Below are 23,752 nucleotides of genomic sequence, written 5' to 3'. Positions count from 1 at the left end.
GGAGTACATTGACTTATTTGTTGTGGTGTACATCGACGACATCTTGGTGTACTCTATGGATGAAGGTTGTCATGTGGAACAGGTCTGCAAGGTATTGATGAAGCTGAGAGAACATAGCCTCTTTGTTAAACTCAGCAAATGTGAGTTTAGCGTGTACAGTGTGGAATTCCTGGGGGTGATGATTAGTCCCTCGGGGTTGCAGATGTCTGAGCGTAAGGTGGAGGCAGTGAGAGACTGGCCGGTACCGAAGAACGTGAAGGAAGTCCAGAGTTTTCTGGGCTTCGCTAATTACTACCGGCGCTTCATTTTTGCATTTTTCCTTGCTGGCAGTGCCCATTACAAAACTATTGAAAAAAGGGGTTTCCTTCGAGTGGACAGCTGCTGCAGGAGAGTCTTTCCAGACTCTTAAATCATCTTTCATCACTGCCCCAGTGCTGTCACATCCCAATTTAGAACATCCTTTTGTGGTTGAGGCGGATGCTTCGGACGAAGCAATTGGGGCGGTTCTATCTCAGAGGGACATCAGTACAGGTCAGTTGCACCCAGTGGCCTTCCTGTCAAAGAAATTGAGTTCGGCTGAACTCAATTACACCATTGCCGAAAAGGAATTGCTTTCAATAAAAAGGGCTTTTCAGGAATGGAGGCACTATCTATGGGGAGCCCTGCACACAATTACAGTGTACACAGACCATAGAAATCTACAATTTATGTCTTCTGCTAGACACTTGACAGCAAGACAGATGAGATGGACGCTCTTTTTTGCAGAGTTTAATTTTGTGGTCACTTTCCGCCCGGGGTCTGAGAATAGGAAGGCAGATGCCTTATCTAGACAAACAATGCCAGTGGAATGCGTGAATGAGAACCAGGCAATCATTCCAACCGGGAAGGTTCTATGTGTGGTGAGGGCTGAAACCTTTTTGGATGAGGTGAGGAACCATCAGTATCCAGGTGGTTGGGGGTCCTGGGCGCATGACAGACTGGATTGCAAACTGAGAGATGGGTTGCCATTCTTTCAGGGAAAGCTGTATTTACCCACAAGTCCTTTGCAGAAGAAAGCTATTGGATGGTGTCATGAGGGGGAACTGTTAGGACACCCGGGTATACTTAAAACCCTCGATATAGTCAAAAGGCATTTCTGGTGGGCAACCCTGAGCAAGGATGTTACGGAGTGGGTGGCTCGTTGTGATGTGTGTGCTAGGGCCAAGGGTACTACCACCAAGAAAGCAGGGAAACTCATACCCATGCCTACCCCCAGTCAACCATGGCAGCACATCAGTTTGGATTTTGTGTCGGGTCTTCCAATGGATAAGGGTTCATCAGCCGTGTTGGTAGTGATAGATAGTCTCACCAAAATGGGACACTTTATACCTTGTAAGACCCTTCCAAATGCCAGCCAAACGGCTCAGTTGTTAGCCAGTAATGTGGTCAGGTTACACGGTATTCCTAAGGTCATCGTATCTGACAGAGGGCCGCAATTTATTGCACGCTTTTGGCGCATGTGGTGTCGGGCCCCGAATATAGAGTCCAACTTATCCACCAGTTTTCACCCACAGACAGACGGGCAGACAGAGCGTTTGAATCAGACGTTGAAGAAATATTTGAGGTGCTATTCTAAAGAAGCTCACGAGTCTTGGGTGGATCTGTTATGGATGGCAGAACTAGCTTATAATAACGCATGGCATAGTTCAACGGGGATGTCACCTTTCAAAGCCAATTATGGTTTTGATGCCAATACTTTGCCGGTTGACATACCCTCTGATCTTAGCGACCAGCCTGCGGTGAAAGAAAGAATCAAGATGTTGAGAAGGGTACACAAGGGGGTACAGGTACATTTGAACAGAGCGAAGGGGGTGTACAAAAAGTGGGAAGACCGCCACCGGATAGAGAGCCGTCAATACGTGGGGGGGGATAAGGTATGGCTGTCTACAAAAAACATCAGGTTTAAGTTGCGCAGCGTGTTCCACCCAAGATACATAGGCCCATACACCATAGTGAGACAGGTGAACCCCGTGACCTACAAGTTGAAATTGCCAGGGTCAATGCGCATTCACCCCGTATTCCATGTTCAGCTGTTGAAGCCTGCCCTTACATCGCGCAGAGTGGCCCCTCCACCGGTGGTGGGTGATGGGGAATGGAGTATGAAGTGAGAAGTATCAGGGATGCCAAGTGGTGCCGGGGGGTGCTGAAATATCTGGTGTCCTGGAAGGGGTATTCCGCTGAAGATGATTCATGGGAACTGAGTTCGGATGTGCATGCTCCTGCCGCTGTGCGTTCTTTCCACAGGAGGTTCCCAGGTAAACCTGGTCCTAGAAGGCGCTAGGGAGGGGGACATACTGTCAGGTTTTACCAATTGCGCCACCGAACTTTGGACTACATCTCCCAGAAATCTAGTGAGGGGGCGTGGCACTATAAAAGTAGGGCGGACCCTCTACACGGTGTTCGTGATTTTGTCTAACTACCGTGTTTGTTAGTGAATAGAGTGGAGTGCTACGTAGTTGTTCCTTCTGAGGAGGATTTGGTTCCTGGTTTCCCGTTGATACCTTCAGCGATAAGGGATCGGTCTTGGCGCTTCGGAAATTCTATCTTTGGACGTCCCCGGAGCGCGTGGTATGCGCTTTCTGTTGTCGAACTACTCTCAAGAGTTTTGGGAGACCTGCAAGGTATTGCCGGTTTGAGGAAGAGAAGGGCAGAGAGCTACGGACCGAGTCTACGCGGCTTCTGTACCGTGAGTTGATTTTGAACAGCGCGTGAATGTTAACGCGCTGTGTCTTCGAACGCTGATGTGTTCCTAATTCGGAGGCATTATTCAACGGCTAAAGAATTAATAACGCGCACTTGAAGTCGAAGTGGGAAAAAAGGATTCTTTTGCATTTTTGGTGAGAACGGAGTACAGCGGATTGTTCCTTCTGCGTACTACCGTTACGAAGAGAGTCACTAGTGATTATTTGAGCAAGTGCCAAAGCGGAAGGTAGTGGGGGGGAGAACCTACACCTTTCCGTGTTTGGACAGGAACTTGTAAAGGAACGCTGTAGTACGAACTAAAGAGCGGAAGACAGTAGTAGGAAGCTACGTCTTACCGTGTCCTTGATGGATTGTATAGATACACTTATACATAGGTGAACAGTCTTCTCTGAAGAAGAGGATTGGTGTGGAAAGCACATTGGTTTTGGGTTTATCACAAGTGATTGATTTGAGCACACTTCAACACAAGGCAGGGTAGGTACAACACTAATAGACTGTCTTGTAGTTGGGTTTGGGAGAGACTAGATACTAACGGGGGTTTGTGTTTCCTAGGGACTGGTGTGGCGCATATCATCATACATGAAATAGGGAGAAGGAAGAACAATCTTCTTTTGGTAAAGGTGAATATTTGAGTATACTTAGTGAGAAGGAAATGAGAGTAGGGTTTTATGGTGAATAAGAATAACCTGTATGATTGTTTTCTTGTCTTTCAGCTGTCCCTTCCCTGCAGTTCCCTTCCGTCCCCTCCTTGTTTTGTTTCCTGTTTTCCCTCGCCCTATCACTCGAACACGCTGTGTTGCTATTACTAGCGTGTTGGTGAGATCGGGAGGTGGAGTCATATGTGCATCATTCTGATTCGGCAGCGTGGAGTCTGACACTGAGAGCATTACACGATCACAGCTCATGGCTAGGCTTGGAGTGTCAATGCACTGAGAGCATTACACGATCACAGCTCATGGCTAAGCTTGGAGTGTCAATGCACTGAGAGCATTACACGATCACAGCTCATGGCTAGGCTTGGAGTGTCAATGCACTGAGAGCATTACACGATCACAGCTCATGGCTAGGCTTGGAGTGTCAATGCACTGAGAGCATTACACGATCACAGCTCATGGCTAGGCTTGGAGTGTCAATGCACTGAGAGCATTACACAATAACAGCTCATGCTAGGCTTGGAGTGTCAATGCACTGAGAGCATTACACGATCACAGCTCATGGCTAGGCTTGGAGTGTCAATGCACTGAGAGCATTACACAATAACAGCTCATGCTGGTGCTTGGAGTGTTAATGCATTGATGATGTCTGTCTCGTGGTTTGTGTTAGGGTTAGGGAGTCAGTAGGGTGATGGGTCTGTCTCATGGGGTGTGTTGGGGTTAGGGGGGGCGGTAGGGTGATGGCGTCTGTCTCATGGGGTGTTTTGGGGTTACGCAGTCAGTAGGGTGATGGGGTCTGTCTCATAGGTGTGTGTTGGGGATAGGGGGGCGATAGGGTGCAGGGGTAAGCGTGGGCGGAAAATCCGTTCCGCTCGCGGATTTTGCGGATTTTCGGGAAATCCGCAATCCGCGAGATTTGCGGATTTCCCGCAAAATCCGCAAATTCGCACGCAGCGGATTTTTTTGGCGGCGCGCGGCGTTGGTGATACAATTTTTGCGGCGCGCGGCGTTTATCATCGTTTGCCGAGTTGTTTTTTTCGATAGTTTGCGAGTGCTGCGCCATTTTGGATCTTGCTGTGTGATCCCGCGGGAATTGGCGAGCGCGATTACGTCATCGCGGCTTGCCAGCGAGAGTTTGTCAACGCGAGTACGGCGAGATCACGTCTCGCGGTACTTCGCAAATTGCGAGATTTGAGATGCGGCGCGCGAAAATATAAATTTGCAATTCTGCACAAGAAATCCACCAGCAAGCAGCATAAACCTTCTAGAAATGATGATTTTTATGTGAATAACTCCTTAGTTTGACATTTGCCTGCACTTTTTTAGCGAGGAGTCCATTTTGGGGAGGGGGGCAGGGGGGTGGGAGGAAGGAAGTGCCCCATAGTCTTCAACTTCCTGTTCCTGTTCAGCAGGCTCCTCCCAGTGCTTTGTCCATCTCCTGGTCACTTTTCATTCGGATGTGGACCTGGAAGGATTACCTTTTGTGGATGCTGCTGGATCTTTGGATTTGAGGCCTTTTTGACTTTCTTTGGATCACTGTTGGATTAGAAATTTTACAAGTAAGTTTGTTTGGGGCATTACAGTTGCTGCAACTAAAATTTTGGGATTTTCGATTTTTTTGCTGTTTTGGGGCCTTTTCCCAGGGGTACTCAGTGGTGGGTGGACTGATTCTTTCTGTGGGTTGTCTTGAATTTAAACATCATGGAGGCCATAGATGAATTGGGATTGTGCTGATTTTTCTGTGTTTTTCGATTTTTTTTTTTTGTAAAATTTTGTGTTTTTCGATTTTTGACCTGTTGTTGGGGCCTTGACCAGGGGTAGTGAGTGGTGCATGGGGCCTAGTCTTTCTGTGGGCTGTCTTGAATTTAAACATCATGGATGGAATGGGATTGTGCTGATTTTGCAGTGTTTTTCGATTTTTGGGGGTGTTCATGGGGAGGGACATGCCATGTGGCTGGTGGCCATTTTGAGTGCAGCTACAGGCACTGGCCATGTGCTGGCAGGCAAGTGGCCATTTTGAATGCAGGCTTTGTTGTTAGGCCTCCAACCATTTTGCCTACTTTTCAACCTTTATTTATGCCAGGGGTAGTGAGTCTTGCATGGGCCTAGTATTTCTGTGGGTTGTCTTGAATTTAAACATCATGGAGGCCATAGATGAATTGGGATTGTGCTGATTTTTCTGTGTTTTTCGATTTTTTTTTTTTGTACAATTTTGTGTTTTTCGATTTTTGACCTGTTGTTGGGGCCTTGACCAGGGGTAGTGAGTGGTGCATGGGGCCTAGTCTTTCTGTGGGCTGTCTTGAATTTAAACATCATGGATGGAATGGGATTGTGCTGATTTTGCAGTGTTTTTCGATTTTTGGGGGTGTTCATGGGGAGGGACATGCCATGTGGCTGGTGGCCATTTTGAGTGCAGCTACAGGCACTTGCCATGTGCTGGCAGGCAAGTGGCCATTTTGAATGCAGGCTTTGTTGTTAGGCCTCCAACCATTTTGCCTACTTTTCAACCTTTATTTATGCCAGGGGTAGTGAGTCTTGCATGGGCCTAGTATTTCTGTGGGTTGTCTTGAATTTAAACATCATGGAGGCCATAGATGAATTGGGATTGTGCTGATTTTTCTGTGTTTTTCGATTTTTTTTTTTTGTACAATTTTGTGTTTTTCGATTTTTGACCTGTTGTTGGGGCCTTGACCAGGGGTAGTGAGTGGTGCATGGGGCCTAGTCTTTCTGTGGGCTGTCTTGAATTTAAACATCATGGATGGAATGGGATTGTGCTGATTTTGCAGTGTTTTTCGATTTTTGGGGGTGTTCATGGGGAGGGACATGCCATGTGGCTGGTGGCCATTTTGAGTGCAGCTACAGGCACTTGCCATGTGCTGCCAGGCAAGTGGCCATTTTGAATGCAGGCTTTGTTGTTAGGCCTCCAACCATTTTGCCTACTTTTCAACCTTTATTTATGCCAGGGGTAGTGAGTCTTGCATGGGCCTAGTATTTCTGTGGGTTGTCTTGAATTTAAACATCATGGAGGCCATAGATGAATTGGGATTGTGCTGATTTTTCTGTGTTTTTCGATTTTTTTTTTTTGTACAATTTTGTGTTTTTCGATTTTTGACCTGTTGTTGGGGCCTTGACCAGGGGTAGTGAGTGGTGCATGGGGCCTAGTCTTTCTGTGGGCTGTCTTGAATTTAAACATCATGGATGGAATGGGATTGTGCTGATTTTGCAGTGTTTTTCGATTTTTGGGGGTGTTCATGGGGAGGGACATGCCATGTGGCTGGTGGCCATTTTGAGTGCAGCTACAGGCACTGGCCATGTGCTGGCAGGCAAGTGGCCATTTTGAATGCAGGCTTTGTTGTTAGGCCTCCAACCATTTTGCCTACTTTTCAACCTTTATTTATGCCAGGGGTAGTGAGTCTTGCATGGGCCTAGTATTTCTGTGGGTTGTCTTGAATTTAAACATCATGGAGGCCATAGATGAATTGGGATTGTGCTGATTTTTCTGTGTTTTTCGATTTTTTTTTGTGTAAAATTTTGTGTTTTTCGATTTTTGACCTGTTGTTGGGGCCTTGACCAGGGGTAGTGAGTGGTGCATGGGGCCTAGTCTTTCTGTGGGCTGTCTTGAATTTAAACATCATGGATGGAATGGGATTGTGCTGATTTTGCAGTGTTTTTCGATTTTTGGGGGTGTTCATGGGGAGGGACATGCCATGTGGCTGGTGGCCATTTTGAGTGCAGCTACAGGCACTGGCCATGTGCTGGCAGGCAAGTGGCCATTTTGAATGCAGGCTTTGTTGTTAGGCCTCCAACCATTTTGCCTACTTTTCAACCTTTATTTATGCCAGGGGTAGTGAGTCTTGCATGGGCCTAGTATTTCTGTGGGTTGTCTTGAATTTAAACATCATGGAGGCCATAGATGAATTGGGATTGTGCTGATTTTTCTGTGTTTTTCGAATTTTTTTTTTTGTACAATTTTGTGTTTTTCGATTTTTGACCTGTTGTTGGGGCCTTTTCACCAGGGGTATTTGAGTCTAGCATGGGCCTAGTCTTTCTGTGGGCTGTCTTGAATTTAAACATCATGGAGGCCATGGATGGAATAGGATTGTGCTGATTTTGCAGTGTTTTTCGATTTTTGGGGGTGTTCATGGGGAGGGACATGCCATGTGGCTGGTGGCCATTTTGAGTGCAGCTACAGGCACTGGCCATGTGCTTGGCAGGCAAGTGGCCATTTTGAATGCAGGCTTTGTTGTTAGGCCTCCAACCATTTTGCCTACTTTTCAACCTTTATTTATGCCCAGGGGTAGTGAGTCTTGCATGGGCCTAGTCTTTCTGTGGGTTGTCTTGAATTTAAACATTATGGAGGGCATGGATGGATTGGGATTGTGCTGATTTTGCAGTGTTTTTCGATTTTTTTGTGCTCTATAACTGAACTGATGTTCCTCTGTCTTCCATTTTTTTTAGGTGCACAAGACTCAAGAGAACCACCAGTGCCAGGAAGAAGTCCTGCAGCGGTGTGTGTGTGCAGCATAACGTCACGCGACGTCACGTCTGGCCTCAGACAACTCTACAATTCGTGCAACTGCGGCCTGCTGTCTGACCTGCTCTGAAGAAGATGGCCCCAAAGAAAGTTCTCCGTAGCTCCTCTAGCAAGAAAGTTGCTAGTAAGGAGCAGAAGAAGCAAGTTACCAAGGAGGCTGGTGTGTCACCCGCCACTTTTTTTGGGAGCAAAAGAAAAAGTACGCCTGCAGCAGCAGGATCTGCTGGGGACCAACCTGAGAGCAGCACCCCTGCTCCATTGGGTTCAGTGCCTCCACCACCACGCCAACTTAAGTCAAAGCCCTTGAGTGCTTCAGAGGCAGTCAGTGTACTTCTCCAATCACCATCGACCAGTGATGTTGGCTCATCGCAAGAAAGTAGCAGCAATGTCCCTGAATCAACACAGGTTGTTGTAACTCATCTGACAAGTGTTGAACAACCACAGCCGCAACAACAACACCATGTGCAAGTACACGCCCAAGTACATGTGGAAGGAGAGGCAGCAAAAGGAGATGCGCAAGCAAAGGTGCATGGACGTTCACAAGTGCCCACAATAGTTGTTCCTCCCGAAGTAGGGGCACATTTGGAAATCGACAATGAAGCTGAGGTATCATTGGAAGCCACTCCTCCTGATGATCATTCATTGTCTTCCACATCCCTAGCAAGGAAAAGATCAAGGGGGGTGTCTACATCTTCTTCAAGCCCACCTCGTTCTGGTGCAAGTGATCTGTCTTGGGAACCACGACAACTGCGGTCTGACAGTGAGGCAGAGGCACACCATGATCTGCCACCGGTACCTAAGCGTAAAAGGAAGGTCGTCCAAAAACTCAAACCTATGGAGTGTGATGAGGCTCAACAAGAAGTGACAGATACTGCTGGTGATGAAGCCTCTCACGATGACGACGAGGCAGTCATCACAAAGGTCACTGCAGCCCCACCGGGCATGCAGCAAAGAGACATTTTGACCCTATCCCGAGAAGCTGCTGAGCGTGATGATGATGTCGGCGAGGAGGCAATGGAAATGGAATCATTAGATTTGGAGTTAAGTAGTACACCAAAACCTACCGCTTCCATATTTCTTCCTCGCAAGAAGGTACCCACCTCGTCCTCGACCTCAATTCGTGGTGGTGAAAGTGCAAAACGTACTGAAGTTCGGCAATCCACATCCTCCACTTCATCTGTCATTAGCAGCAGGACCACCACCACCAGTATCGACGCCTCCTCCGGCGGCGGCCCCCGAAGACATTTCAAGTCTCCAGTTTGGGACTTCTTTAGTGTTTGCCCAAAAAAGGCAAACGTAGCCATTTGTAGCCTTTGTAAGCTTCGATATAGTCGTGGTAAGCTTGGTTCTAACTATGGTACCGGAGGCCAGAGAGGTCATCTTGAGAGAAGGCACCCTCTCGAATGGTTTCCGCACCTAGAGGCGGTCAAGAAAGCCGGAATTGCACGTAATGAAAACGTTGATTTGTCATCTGCTGATGACGAGGAGGTAGAAGAAGACGATCCAAACACTTCACTTACACCCAGTTCCCATGTCAGCAGCACACCCCATGGGAGCCACACTAAGAGTGTGGGAGAGAGTGAGACATCAATGCGGAAAAGTTCATCAGCGAGCGTAACTGGGTCGAAGAGATCATCATCCCGTAAATCATTGGTCCAGGGCAACATTAAAAAGATGTTGTTTACAGAAGCGCAATATGAACGCAACCACCCAATGACCCGTCTGTATAACACTAAGCTGGCTAAAATGCTAGCTCTGGACCTTCTCCCTTTTTCTTTTGTCGAAGGGGTTGGTTTTCTAGAATTAGTGGCAGTGCTCTGCCCTAAATGGAAGGTTCCTAGCCGGTTCTATTTTGCCCGAGTTGCGGTTCCAGCACTACATGAAGATGTTCTGAAGGCGATTGGGGCAGCTTTGCAGAAGAGTGCTGTTCACACTATACATCTGACAACAGACATGTGGACCAGTGGCGCAGGCGCTGATTACATGTGCATCACTGCACACTGGGTCTCTTTTTCAGGGGCTAAAGCAAAGCTAAACTCAGGTGTTGACACTAACACTGTTTTTAAAGGTGCTCGGAAACATGCAACACTAGCCATGTTTGGTTTGGAGAAACGTCACACAGCAGAAAACATTTTGGATGTCTTTAACACAAAGGTCCTTAACTGTCTGTCCCCACTAAAACGCAAGGTTGGTTATGTTTCCACGGACAATGGCTCCAATATAGTTAAGGCCATGAGGGACGGTTACTATTTCAGAGTGCCGTGTTTGGCGCACTGTATAAACCTGGTTGTCCAAAAATTCTTGGGTAATAAAGACAGTGCAGCGTGCAGTGTATTGGAGAACTGCCGAAAAATTTGCAAGCATTTCAGGCATTCTTTTAAGGCCCGCAAGCAGCTGAGGAGCATGCTATATCAATGTCAAATGCCAGTGAAAGCACTCATCCAGGAGGTGGTAACACGTTGGAACTCAACCTTCTACATGCTTGAGCGTCTGTATGAGCAGTATACGCAACTCGATCAATATTTCTTGAAAGAGGGTATAGAGGAGCTGAGGATGGGTGGGCCGCAATGGAACATAGTTGAAAGCCTAACACGCATGCTTCGTCCTTTTGAGGTCTTCACGCGTGCAGTCAGCAAGGAGGACTCTAATTTGGGAAAAGCTATCCCATTGTTGTACATGCTGGAGGACCAACTGAAGGAGGTGTGTTCTGTGTTTCGAAAAGATGACAAAAAGAAAGGCTCTTCTTTGCTTCTGGCTGAGCAATTATTAGAGCTCCTACAAGGTGATGAACGTCTTCAAAAGATCCACTCAGAACAGCATTACATTTGTGCTACTATTCTGGATCCACGCTACAAAAAGGCGCTGGCAGGCAGAGCATTCTTTGCTTTTGCTGATGAAGATGTTACAAAGTACAAACGTTGGCTAGCCTTGTCAGCCAAGAAGTTTGAAACAGAACGGCTGGAAATTGAAGGAAATGGCAGTACATCAGCAGGCCATCCCCAGTCAAAACAATCCACTTCTGCACCTGTGGCTGTGGCACAAGTGACCTCTCAGCCGTTAAAGACACCGGCAACCGCATCATCTGCACGAAAGACAGCAGAAACATTGGAGGCTGAAGAGGATTGGCTAGCTCTGCGTGGGTTTGGTTCTCAAAAGGCCAGAGGCACAGCAAGAGCTACGCAAAGTGGAGGAACCTTGGAGGAGGACCTTGAGTCGATGGTGAAGGACTATCTGAATGACTCCACAGAGGTCTATGTTAATTCTGACCCATTGGCGTATTGGCATGGGAAAAAAGAATTGTGGCCACAGCTCACCAACCTGGCTTTAAACTACTTGTCTTGCCCACTCGCAAGTGTGTCTTCTGAACGGGTTTTCAGTGCGGCTGGTGGGATTGTAACTCCCAAACGGAGCCGCCTCTCGCCCAAAAATGTGGAGAGGTTAACAATGATCAAGATGAATCAGCACCTCATACCACCAGATATAAGAGTACGAGAGAGCGTGCCGGATGAAGAGGAGGTGGCCAGCACCATAGATGAGGGAATTTCTACTCTGTCAGGTGGCACTGACCTCACCCGGGCTGAATTCGCAGAGTATGATGACGAAGCCTTATTCTTATTCCTGGACCGTGATTCCGACTTCGAGCCCTGAAAATGAGACAACGAATCAATAACTTTCTTTTTCATCCTTATTCACTTTTATTCCTGTGTGTCTGTCTTTCTTTGTTGTGCACAGTTAATATAATTCAAACTTTAATCAGATTATCACAAAGACAAGCCCATCAGCAGAACTGTCTTCACTTGTTTGCTAATTTATTTGAAGGTGCCGCAGTCTGCATTCCTCAGGTTCACAAGTTCAGAAGAACATGCTCCTCTATCCTCCTCCTCCAGACTCCTATTTCCATCAAAGCAGAGGGCTGGTTTACGCCCAATGAAGAAAGACTCAGCACTTGTGGGGGTGTTGTTCTACCTCTTTGCAGGTGAGTTGACGGGTCTGGGGCCATTGCTGGGAAGCACTAAAAGTGGTTTGTGCCAAATCCGAGGCGGAAATTTTTTTGTGTTTTTGATGACTTGCTTGCCTTTGAGGTGCTCTTAGGGGGGGTTCCGTCTGTTTGTGGGTGAGTTTCATGGTCTGAGAGCATTGCTGGGACACTCTAATCTTGATTGCATTTGCTTTTCAGGAAATCCGTCGTGCCAACCCCGACTTATGGCCTAGCTACGCAGCGCGTTTGGACCGAAGGCCCAGAAATATTGCAAGTATGAGATTTTGCTTTTGGCCTGTTTGGGGGTGTTATGCTTCTTGGCGGGTGGGTTGCCGGGTCTTGGGGCATTCCTGGGAAGGTCTAATACCGGGTAGAAGTGGTTGGGACAAAATCCAGGCCGATTTTTTTTTGGGCTATTTCAGACATTTTGCTCTATGTAGCGTTTTCGGGGGCCTGTTTGGGGGGCTTGCTGGTGTTTGCGGGTGAGTTTCGTGGTCTGGGAGCACTGCTGGGACACTCTAATCTTGATTGCATTTGCTTTTCAGGAAATCCGTCGTGCCAACCCCGACTTATGGCCTAGCTACGCAGCGCGTTTGGACCGAAGGCCCAGAAATATTGCAAGTATGAGATTTTGCTTTTGGCCTGTTTGGGGGTGTTATGCTTCTTGGCGGGTGGGTTGCCGGGTCTTGGGGCATTCCTGGGAAGGTCTAATACCGGGTAGAAGTGGTTGGGACAAAATCCAGGCCGATTTTTTTTTGGGCTATTTCAGACATTTTGCTCTATGTAGCGTTTTCGGGGGCCTGTTTGGGGGGCTTGCTGGTGTTTGCGGGTGAGTTTCGTGGTCTGGGAGCACTGCTGGGAAACTCTAATCTTGATTGCATTTGCTTTTCAGGAAATCCGTCGTGCCAACCCCGACTTATGGCCTAGCTACGCAGCGCGTTTGGACCGAAGGCCCAGAAATATTGCAAGTATGAGATTTTGCTTTTGGCCTGTTTGGGGGTGTTATGCTTCTTGGCGGGTGGGTTGCCGGGTCTTGGGGCATTCCTGGGAAGGTCTAATACCGGGTAGAAGTGGTTGGGACAAAATCCAGGCCGATTTTTTTTTGGGCTATTTCAGACATTTTGCTCTATGTAGCGTTTTCGGGGGCCTGTTTGGGGGGCTTGCTGGTGTTTGCGGGTGAGTTTCGTGGTCTGGGAGCACTGCTGGGACACTCTAATCTTGATTGCATTTGCTTTTCAGGAAATCCGTCGTGCCAACCCCGACTTATGGCCTAGCTACGCAGCGCGTTTGGACCGAAGGCCCAGAAATATTGCAAGTATGAGATTTTGCTTTTGGCCTGTTTGGGGGTGTTATGCTTCTTGGCGGGTGGGTTGCCGGGTCTTGGGGCATTCCTGGGAAGGTCTAATACCGGGTAGAAGTGGTTGGGACAAAATCCAGGCCGATTTTTTTTTGGGCTATTTCAGACATTTTGCTCTATGTAGCGTTTTCGGGGGCCTGTTTGGGGGGCTTGCTGGTGTTTGCGGGTGAGTTTCGTGGTCTGGGAGCACTGCTGGGACACTCTAATCTTGATTGCATTTGCTTTTCAGGAAATCCGTCGTGCCAACCCCGACTTATGGCCTAGCTACGCAGCGCGTTTGGACCGAAGGCCCAGAAATATTGCAAGTATGAGATTTTGCTTTTGGCCTGTTTGGGGGTGTTATGCTTCTTGGCGGGTGGGTTGCCGGGTCTTGGGGCATTCCTGGGAAGGTCTAATACCGGGTAGAAGTGGTTGGGACAAAATCCAGGCCGATTTTTTTTTGGGCTATTTCAGACATTTTGCTCTATGTAGCGTTTTCGGGGGCCTGTTTGGGGGGCTTGCTGGTGTTTGCGGGTCAGTTTCGTGGTCTGGGAGCACTGCTGGGACACTCTAATCTTGATTGCATTTGCTTTTCAGGAAATCCGTCGTGCCAACCCCGACTTATGGCCTAGCTACGCAGCGCGTTTGGACCGAAGGCCCAGAAATATTGCAAGTATGAGATTTTGCTTTTGGCCTGTTTGGGGGTGTTATGCTTCTTGGCGGGTGGGTTGCCGGGTCTTGGGGCATTCCTGGGAAGGTCTAATACCGGGTAGAAGTGGTTGGGACAAAATCCAGGCCGATTTTTTTTTGGGCTATTTCAGACATTTTGCTCTATGTAGCGTTTTCGGGGGCCTGTTTGGGGGGCTTGCTGGTGTTTGCGGGTGAGTTTCGTGGTCTGGGAGCACTGCTGGGACACTCTAATCTTGATTGCATTTGCTTTTCAGGAAATCCGTCGTGCCAACCCCGACTTATGGCCTAGCTACGCAGCGCGTTTGGACCGAAGGCCCAGAAATATTGCAAGTATGAGATTTTGCTTTTGGCCTGTTTGGGGGTGTTATGCTTCTTGGCGGGTGGGTTGCCGGGTCTTGGGGCATTCCTGGGAAGGTCTAATACCGGGTAGAAGTGGTTGGGACAAAATCCAGGCCGATTTTTTTTTGGGCTATTTCAGACATTTTGCTCTATGTAGCGTTTTCGGGGGCCTGTTTGGGGGGCTTGCTGGTGTTTGCGGGTCAGTTTCGTGGTCTGGGAGCACTGCTGGGACACTCTAATCTTGATTGCATTTGCTTTTCAGGAAATCCGTCGTGCCAACCCCGACTTATGGCCTAGCTACGCAGCGCGTTTGGACCGAAGGCCCAGAAATATTGCAAGTATGAGATTTTGCTTTTGGCCTGTTTGGGGGTGTTATGCTTCTTGGCGGGTGGGTTGCCGGGTCTTGGGGCATTCCTGGGAAGGTCTAATACCGGGTAGAAGTGGTTGGGACAAAATCCAGGCCGATTTTTTTTTGGGCTATTTCAGACATTTTGCTCTATGTAGCGTTTTCGGGGGCCTGTTTGGGGGGCTTGCTGGTGTTTGCGGGTCAGTTTCGTGGTCTGGGAGCACTGCTGGGACACTCTAATCTTGATTGCATTTGCTTTTCAGGAAATCCGTCGTGCCAACCCCGACTTATGGCCTAGCTACGCAGCGCGTTTGGACCGAAGGCCCAGAAATATTGCAAGTATGAGATTTTGCTTTTGGCCTGTTTGGGGGTGTTATGCTTCTTGGCGGGTGGGTTGCCGGGTCTTGGGGCATTCCTGGGAAGGTCTAATACCGGGTAGAAGTGGTTGGGACAAAATCCAGGCCGATTTTTTTTTGGGCTATTTCAGACATTTTGCTCTATGTAGCGTTTTCGGGGGCCTGTTTGGGGGGCTTGCTGGTGTTTGCGGGTGAGTTTCGTGGTCTGGGAGCACTGCTGGGACACTCTAATCTTGATTGCATTTGCTTTTCAGGAAATCCGTCGTGCCAACCCCGACTTATGGCCTAGCTACGCAGCGCGTTTGGACCGAAGGCCCAGAAATATTGCAAGTATGAGATTTTGCTTTTGGCCTGTTTGGGGGTGTTATGCTTCTTGGCGGGTGGGTTGCCGGGTCTTGGGGCATTCCTGGGAAGGTCTAATACCGGGTAGAAGTGGTTGGGACAAAATCCGCGCGGAAAAGCCTTTAGTTTTGGCACTTTTTGTAACTTAGGGTTCGTTAGGGTTAGCCCTAGCACCAGGATTGCATGTGTATCGGGGTGTTCTAGATTTTTCAAACTGAGTTCTGGGGTCTTAGAGCACTCGTGAGAATGTGTAATTTTGGTTGCAAGTCATTTGAAGAAAATCCATGGTGGGAAAGGGGGGATTTGGCATAGTTAAAGAAAGCCTTTGCCACTATTCTTAACTTAGGGTTCGTTAGGGTTAGCAGTATTTCTATTGCATGTGTTTGAGTGGGGGGGATTTCGAGTCTTGGAGCGATGCTGGCTATGGCTACTTTTGCTTGGTTGCTTGCAAGTGGTTTGAATACAATCCACGGGGGGTAATGGGTAATTAGGGTACTTCGGCCTACTTTTACTTTCAAAGTAAGTTTTGTCTCCAGTTTTCTGCTAGGCCTCGTTTTTTGGGTGGGAGCACTGCTAGGAAGATCTATTTTTGTTCTAAAACACAGTTTACAGTACACCTAGCTTGAGGGGCAAGATCCGCTACATTAATTTGCCCATACTTACTTATCCTTCAAAAGGTGACTCAGAGTACGCACTTTCAAAAACATTGTACTGTCTGTCTACTAGGAAAAACAAATTGTGACTTTTTGCACTCCACAGCCTACATACCTTATATTTATTTATCAGTGGTGTTGTAATATTATATCACTTCCTGTTTTTCGTTGAATAATTACAGGCCGGGTTTCAGTCTCTGCAATGGGGAAAAAAGGATGGAGTCAGGCTTCACAGTAGCGAGCCACAATTCAGCATCAGGCAGGCAGTGGACAGGGTGTCTTCTGGTGACCAACATCGGTGGACGAAGCGTCGGCTGCAATGGAGGAGTGCCGCTAATAGGAGGATTTTTTTTCTGCGGGCAACTTACTTACCACTTCCAACAGGACCACTACAACCACACATAGATACAGTATCCCTTGCCTTTTTCTCTGACTGTGACTGCATTTCTTTGCTCTCTCTCGGCTTCTACATTGATCCCTTAACACATCACTTAGTCCACTCCACTATCTGCACCACACATAGTCATTTGTAAGTGCTCCTACGTAATTCGCAAGTCGCAGCACGCCCCAGGCCGTAGAGGACTGGGATGGCCCCAATGATGAAGCATGTCACCAAGGGGCAACCCTGGTGAGTGAGGGGACACCTAGAAAAAAAGCAATTTCTCCTTTTCTATCTACTATACCTTCTGTCAGGTTACGCAGCCCCTAAGCGCCTACCGTACTATGAAACTACATTTCCCATGAGTAGGCGGGAGACTTGCAGACTATTTAGTGAGACTATATGAGAGTACCCTTGTATGTTAGGACATCACTTCACTGATGCCTGTCTTGTCTTCTCTTACAGGTATCCTTTCCCTGCTGACCCTACCTTTACCCATCCCACATTTTTTATTTTAGTTTGTTATTTTTCTCCCTCGCCTAATGCCTCGAACACCCTGTGTTTACACTTCTGGGTGTTGGTGACATTTGGAGGTGGAACCATATTTGCATCGACTGGATCACGGGGAGTAAACGTGACACCTTCCAGACCAACCCCATTGAGTGTTGTTGTGAATGGATTTATAGTGACCAGCAAGGCTCTCGGGTATCTGGCTACAGAGACCTTATGTTGAATATAGTTATCAATAATTCCACACAGGCCCTGTACTGTCGCATTCTTTCTTTCCACAGTTGTCGATGATATATTCTTACTCTGCTTGACAAAGAACCATTGCTAATGTGAAAGAACTTCAACCGAATTAGTAGTTATACTTTACCATTTGTTAGGCTACAATGTGGCACTGCTCTACTGTACTTCTGTCACCTGCTATATTCTCAGTTGTACCGTTGAATTGCTCAGGAGGACAAACCAGATTTCATTTTCTTTTTTTTCATAGGCATGCAACTGCCACTGTGGCACACCACTACTACCACCGCTATGAGGAAATTTTATCCGACCAAGATTGCCAACGTTATTCGGTGTTTCCCGTGGAGCCAGCCCTGGGCCTAGCCCTACTTTCAAACACAAATTACAGGTAAGATAAGCGTTTGGTGGTTTGGGGGTATAATGGAGTATTAGTACGAGAGACGAGAGCCTGAAGGTAGTACTACTAAAGTCCTAGGACTCTTGGATTCACTTCACTTAGTCTGTGAGAGGCACTTAGTGTTGAAAACATTTGGGCATTTACACTTAAAGGAAGAAAATGGAACTAAACTTTCAGGAAAACAGTCAACGTTAAACCCCCACCCACCAGGCAAGCAGTAAAAAACAGGTATGCTCAGATAAAGTTTGAAAAAGTATATTTATATCCCTAACAAAATAATCTCCCGCAAGACCCTCCCTAACCCCAACGATTGTCCTTCAAAAGTCCCCAAAAACCCAACTCCCAATTCCCACCCCCCAAAAGTCTCTAAAAAAGGGGCAAGGGACACTAGGGGTGGATGCTGTTCACTTTTTGGGCCAGGGCATCATGCTCCTCGCGGAGCAAGGCGAGCTCCTGCTGAAGGCGGGACACCATCAGGGTGGTGCGGCGCAGGCGTGCCTTCACTGCCTTGCAGGTGCAAGGCCTGTGAGAAGCAGCTGTTGGCCTTGCTGCTCGGCGGTGGCGTTTGCCTTTGGCAGCCCGGCTCAGTCTCGGTGGACCACTGTGCTGGGTCACGGTGGCAGCCGGTGAGGCCACGGAGGACGACGTTGTCGTTGTTGTCGACCGCACACTTTCCACGTCCTCCAGGGCCACCAGCCGCCGATATTCCGCAACAGTGGCCTCGATTCTCCGTTGCCGGGCCGCTCTAGCCAGCTCCTTCCTCCTTGTTCGTTTGGAAGGAGAACCTATATGAAGAAAGAAAGACATAGTCTGTAACCAATGCTCTTTAAGATTAACTCAATCATTCAGCAGAAATGTGTGCTGCAGTACAACTAGCAACTTGCAAGCGCATTACATAACTATTGAGGCCAGTATCTATCTAACCTCACACTTCTTCATCCTTGCTCTAACATTAGTGGGAGTTTAAGGAACAAATTCTATGAGCACTGTGGACTTCCATTGGAGTCGACTATGAAAGTACACCAGTCTTATTCTTCTTCTTGTCTCTTGTTTTGGAAAATTGGTACGTTATTTTCTGCAAGCCGGCATAATGCCAGCGCGGTAAACTTGCACCCGAGAAAAAGAGACGCACGCCATGAGGAGTGACCTAGACTTGCGTTGCCGTTGCGTTACTGTACCCGTCCAGTACATGCAGGTGGTGAATCTCTTACTTTTCTATTACGGGTGGCACTGAGAATACTCTGTTACAACTCAAGGGCTACTGCTTAATTAATTTAACTTTCACCCTACAGTGGAAATGAGTACTAGAAATGGAAAATTGAAGAAGATAAATAATCTGATTATCTATCACTTCACATGGGATGTTTTTGCTTATATATGGGATGACTTTAGGTGCTTTGCTTTTTATTGAGTGACAGGCAGTGATACATCCACACATGAATGACTGAGTACTACTAAACTTATTAAGAGAGGTAGGGAGTGGCCACCATAATAACCGGATCTATGCAGTGCTTGCAATACAAACTACTGCTACTATTTATGGTAGTATTTGGACAAAATTAAAAGTTCTTTTCCTTGCCTTTCCTACACTGGAACGGACGTGCGGGTGCAGTGTTAGTGTTACATGCTCTTCAAAGTTACACTTACTTCATCCACTGACCGTCTACTCTCTCTAGATCATGGGTACTCACAAACTTTCTCTCAGGGGCTACATTTACAGTGTAGTTTGGGGCCGAGGGCCGCACTGGTGGGGGCGGAGTCAGAGGGGGCGGGGCTAAAGCAAAACGATAACTTGTGACCATGAGGTTGCACACAGGTCCCTGCAGCAGATGCCCTCATCCACTGAGCCACCAGACCCAGCATTTACATACATCTCTCTCCCTCCTGCTGTCCCTCCTGCCCTCCCTCCATCTCTCTCTCCCTCCTGCCCTCCCTCTCCCTCTGTCATCTCACTGTGTGTGTGTCTATCTGTGTCAGCCTTCAGCCCGGGTTGAGACCGCTTCCTCAACGCGCACACACAGACAACAACACCAAAGTACTTAACAGGTCTTTAAAAGACCATTAACATATTATTGAGGCTTTGTTTGTTTTAGCGCCCCTGCTTCTCCACCCTGACAATCACTGCTTGCCCGGCCCCACAGAGCAGAGGCTTAGTTCTATTTCACCTCTTTGTGGCCTTGCATCTCCACTCTGCTCTGTGGGGGCCGGGGGAGCAGTGATTGTCAGAGTGGAGATGCAGGGGCGCTAACAGGTGAAATACAAAAAAGCCTCTGCTCTGTGGGGGCCGGGGGAGCAGTGATTGTCTGCAAGGTCAGCGCACCGCCAACGAAGGCTTGCCGGGCCACCACCGGCCCGCGGGCCGTACTAGGAGTACCCCTGCTCTAGATACACATATGCTATCTAAGAGTCAGATAGTAGCATGATCCAGGTATATGGACACATACAGTTTCTGTGTCACCCACCCAGGCTGTTGTCCTTCCACCCATCATTGCTTCATCATTCACCCAGCCATGCATCTCATATTCTTGCCTTCCCAGCTAGTCTTCAATCTCAATAAGTAAGGAATATATAAGAGCTTACCTCTGGCCGCCACCACCACCGTCTCAACTCTCACAGCTGCCGCCGCCGCCTCCTCCCCTGAAGCATCGCCCGATTCGCCCTCCGCCTCGGTGTCGAGCACCACCACCTCCACACTGGCCCCGCCACCAGATGTTCCACCTACAAAGTACATTTAAGAATGTTAGAATAAAGCAGTCACTAGTATTTGGTCTAGGAATGAAGACATGTGAAAACAATGTAATTTGTGACTGTCGTTAAAGTTAAAAAAAAAATGTCCCTTTTTCCAGGGAAGGTTGTCTTGCTGCACTTTTTGGCACAACTGATGAAGGCTGTTTTTTTAACACGCACCATTTTTCTCCACACAGACAGAAGATGGACTTCTAACAACAAGATCAAGTTGAAACCAGGTGAGAGCTCGGCTCGACCACAAGAAATGTCTTCAATTAATCGTCAGCACTAACCACTTTTCCATTATCAGTTAAACGTTTAGTTTTATTATGACTTCATTTTAATAAATGTGTTTACTTTTAATAAAGCTTTTAAACTTAAATACAATCTGTGTTTTTTGGTCCAGACTAGAGTGACTGAGCGAAAGGTTTTGCAATTTTTGCAAGCATGAGTCCAGATAGAACACTTCAAAAGACATTATGGACAATCCCAGAGGACTGCACTAAGTTGATAGAGCTATTGCTGACTAGAATCATGGGAGTTTCGCCAACCGTGCAATCTTAGTTAGCTACACAGACAGACTAATAAGAATAATCTAGTAATACCACAGGGAGTCATAGTAGAGGCAGGATAAGAATTTAGATACAGTCTACAAGAAGAGCAAAGACAATTTTGAAAAAAGTCAAATGAGGAACGCTAGGAAAAATAGGTACTAGTCTAAAATGAAAACTTACTGGGGCCAGCAGAGGAGCCCTCGCCTGCCCGATCCTGGCCCTGTTGATGAACAGCATCCGCCGCCTGCTGCTCCTGTGTCCTCCTCTCGCCCCTGGGGGGAGCTGACGTACAACATGAAAGAAAGAACAGAAAACATGGATGATTGTTGCTTGTCAATGTCAACCAAATCAAACATTTCAAAAGAACAATAACAAAATATTTCTGCGAAATTATATTGATTATGGTTACTTTTCATTTATATGCGGACCTGTGACTTCGAAAGTCACGTAACTCACTAAACAAAGTACTGAAACGTTCACCTAGGACTGGCAGGCAGCAGTCCGCAGGCAAGACGCAAAGTGACAGACAAACTCCATTGTGATTTCAGTCAGATCAGTGACAACACTAACAGTTGCCTGCTACATTACCAGTCATTTACATAGTCAAACTATCAATCCACCGCCACTATTTTTCTTATTGTCAGGGTTACAAAGGAAGGGGCAGATTTAAGCCCTTGCGGCTCTTTTGCGCCGTTCTTGCGTGACTTTTGTGACGCAGCAGCTAAACAAAAAAGGGCGCCATGGTGCGGCGTATAATATTATAACAACGTGACGCATTTGGGAGATGCATCCCGTTATAAAGCCCTGCGCCATCAGGGGGCGTTCCGGCGCAAGGGAGGGCATTCCTGCGCTGGAACACATCCTAATAGTGGCTGAGGGAAATCTACAAAATATCAATCAGTCACCTTTAGGACAATGATGCGTCACACAAACCCTGCACCTGCTTGAAGCAGACGTACGGCTTGACCCAGCATTGGGGAGATAGGGTACCCCAGAGCATTGATGGAGCTGCGCCATCGTTGCGACGCAACTCCAGCAGTAAAGCTTCGGTGACGTTTTGGGCCCATGGGGCGCCGCCGCCGCATTGCAAATACGGCGCACCATGTTTGGTGGTGGTAGCGGGCCGCACAATTAATGGCGCATCCCTGCTACTTTGCAGGGATGCGACGGTAATTGCAATTCTGCCCCTTAGGGGCATACTTACTTACGCGTTCTGGCGCATCTCCAGAGATGCGCCAGATCAAATGCGTCACGCAAAACTACCCTTGCGACACGGCAGATGTGCCTCATTTACAATGCGGCGCGCCCTGGCGCAAGGGTAGGCACTTGCGTGACGCATCTCGTCACGTAAGAGCGGCGCATCGCTGGAGTCACGTCGCCAACGCAATGCAACTCCAGTAATGCTCAGGGCCACCCAATACTTTACATGCTGTGTCAGTCCTTTCGCCTGCTTCGAGCAGACATAAGGAATTGAATTGACGTAGCAGCGTCGCAGAAGTGCCTGCGTTAAATCTTGTAGATTTCACGCAGGCAATTTTGCGAGGCGCACAGCCGCTGGACCGCCCACCCTGCGTACTAGGAACGCACCCATTGTGGTGCAGGCCCATGGCTTTATAACGTGACGCATCTCCCTAGATGCGTCATGCTGTAAATGACTTGCAGGGATGCGGCACGTTTACGCCGCTGTTGCGTCACGCAAGGCAACGTAAACGTGGCGCAAGGGGCTTGTAAATGTAATCTGCCCCCTAGTGTCTAGCATTACGCAGTTCTGTTAAGTACACTCATACATAATAGTTACTCAGGCCAATGAGACCACGAAATAGAAAACAAATAAGCATAGTAGCAACCCCACTGAGAAGGAGAGCAGTGCACCTGAAATGCACAGAAGATTTTGAAATATAATTTAACTACAATGTAATCGTCATCAGCGGCATTATTGGCTTGCTCCATGTAAAAAACAAATATTTGCAATACAACAACACAGAGCAGGAGAAAACATCATAGTAGTGAGTGATTAAATGCCAATGGCTACTACTACTCACCAAGGCCGGGGATCTCCAAGCCGAGCTGGTCCAGCAGGTCGCGCTCGCGGTCCAGGAGGTCCGTCCAGCGATGGGTGACCTGGCTGTAGGTGCGCTGGACCCCGTAGAGGTGGGATATGGCCCAGCACACCTTCTCCCACCGCTTCCGGCGCTCCCGCATGTTATAGCCGCCGGCCGCGATCCTGCCGCCTCCCGCGATGGTCCTGGGCAGGCGGCGCTGGACAAAGTACACCAGCGCGCCCACTTCCTCCGGGCTGAATATCTCCCGGCGCGTCACCTGCTCCCCCCTCGATCTCACGCCTGCTGTCCTGCCACTGGGTCCAGCACTACTCCCCGCCGCCGCTGCGGCCCTCAAGTGCCTGGGCAGCTTCACGGCGCCTGGCTTGACCATGGTCTGGGCAGGTAAGGTAGGAAGAAGTAGAAAATTAAGAAAGAATAGGATAGGGAAGAAGAAAAGAAAAGAGTTTACAAAAGTAGTTTAAAAGTAAAGAAAAATAGCAGAAAAGACAAAAATATACAGCTAGGAAAAGAGAGGGATAGATAAGAAGCAAAATCGTAAAAAAAAAACTGAAAACAAGCAAAGGATGGGAAAGATATCAAGAGGATTAAACACCATGCCCAGACACAGGAAATGAATGAAAAACAAGATGGCCGGCGCCCGTTTCCGAGCGCGAAAGTCAGTTCGCGCGAGATTTTCCTCGCGATCTCGTGCGAACCTCTAGATTTCCCGCGCGATCTCGTGCGAACCTCTACTCGCAATGCGCTTACTGCGCGAGATTATACATAGCGGGCGGAAACGGAAATACGTCACGCAAACAAAATGGCCGCGCCCGTACTCGACCTTGGGGTAAATTCGCGTGTTGCGCTGCAAGCGGCTCGCGAATACTGCAAAAAAACTCGCGAAACAACAAGCCGCAAAAAAATAAAATGCTCATT

The sequence above is a fragment of the Lissotriton vulgaris genome, chromosome 11 (genome assembly GCF_964263255.1).
Source record: "Lissotriton vulgaris chromosome 11, aLisVul1.2, whole genome shotgun sequence".
NCBI classification, from domain to species: Eukaryota; Metazoa; Chordata; class Amphibia; order Caudata; family Salamandridae; genus Lissotriton; species Lissotriton vulgaris.
Note: the sequence above shows the minus strand (reverse complement) of the source record.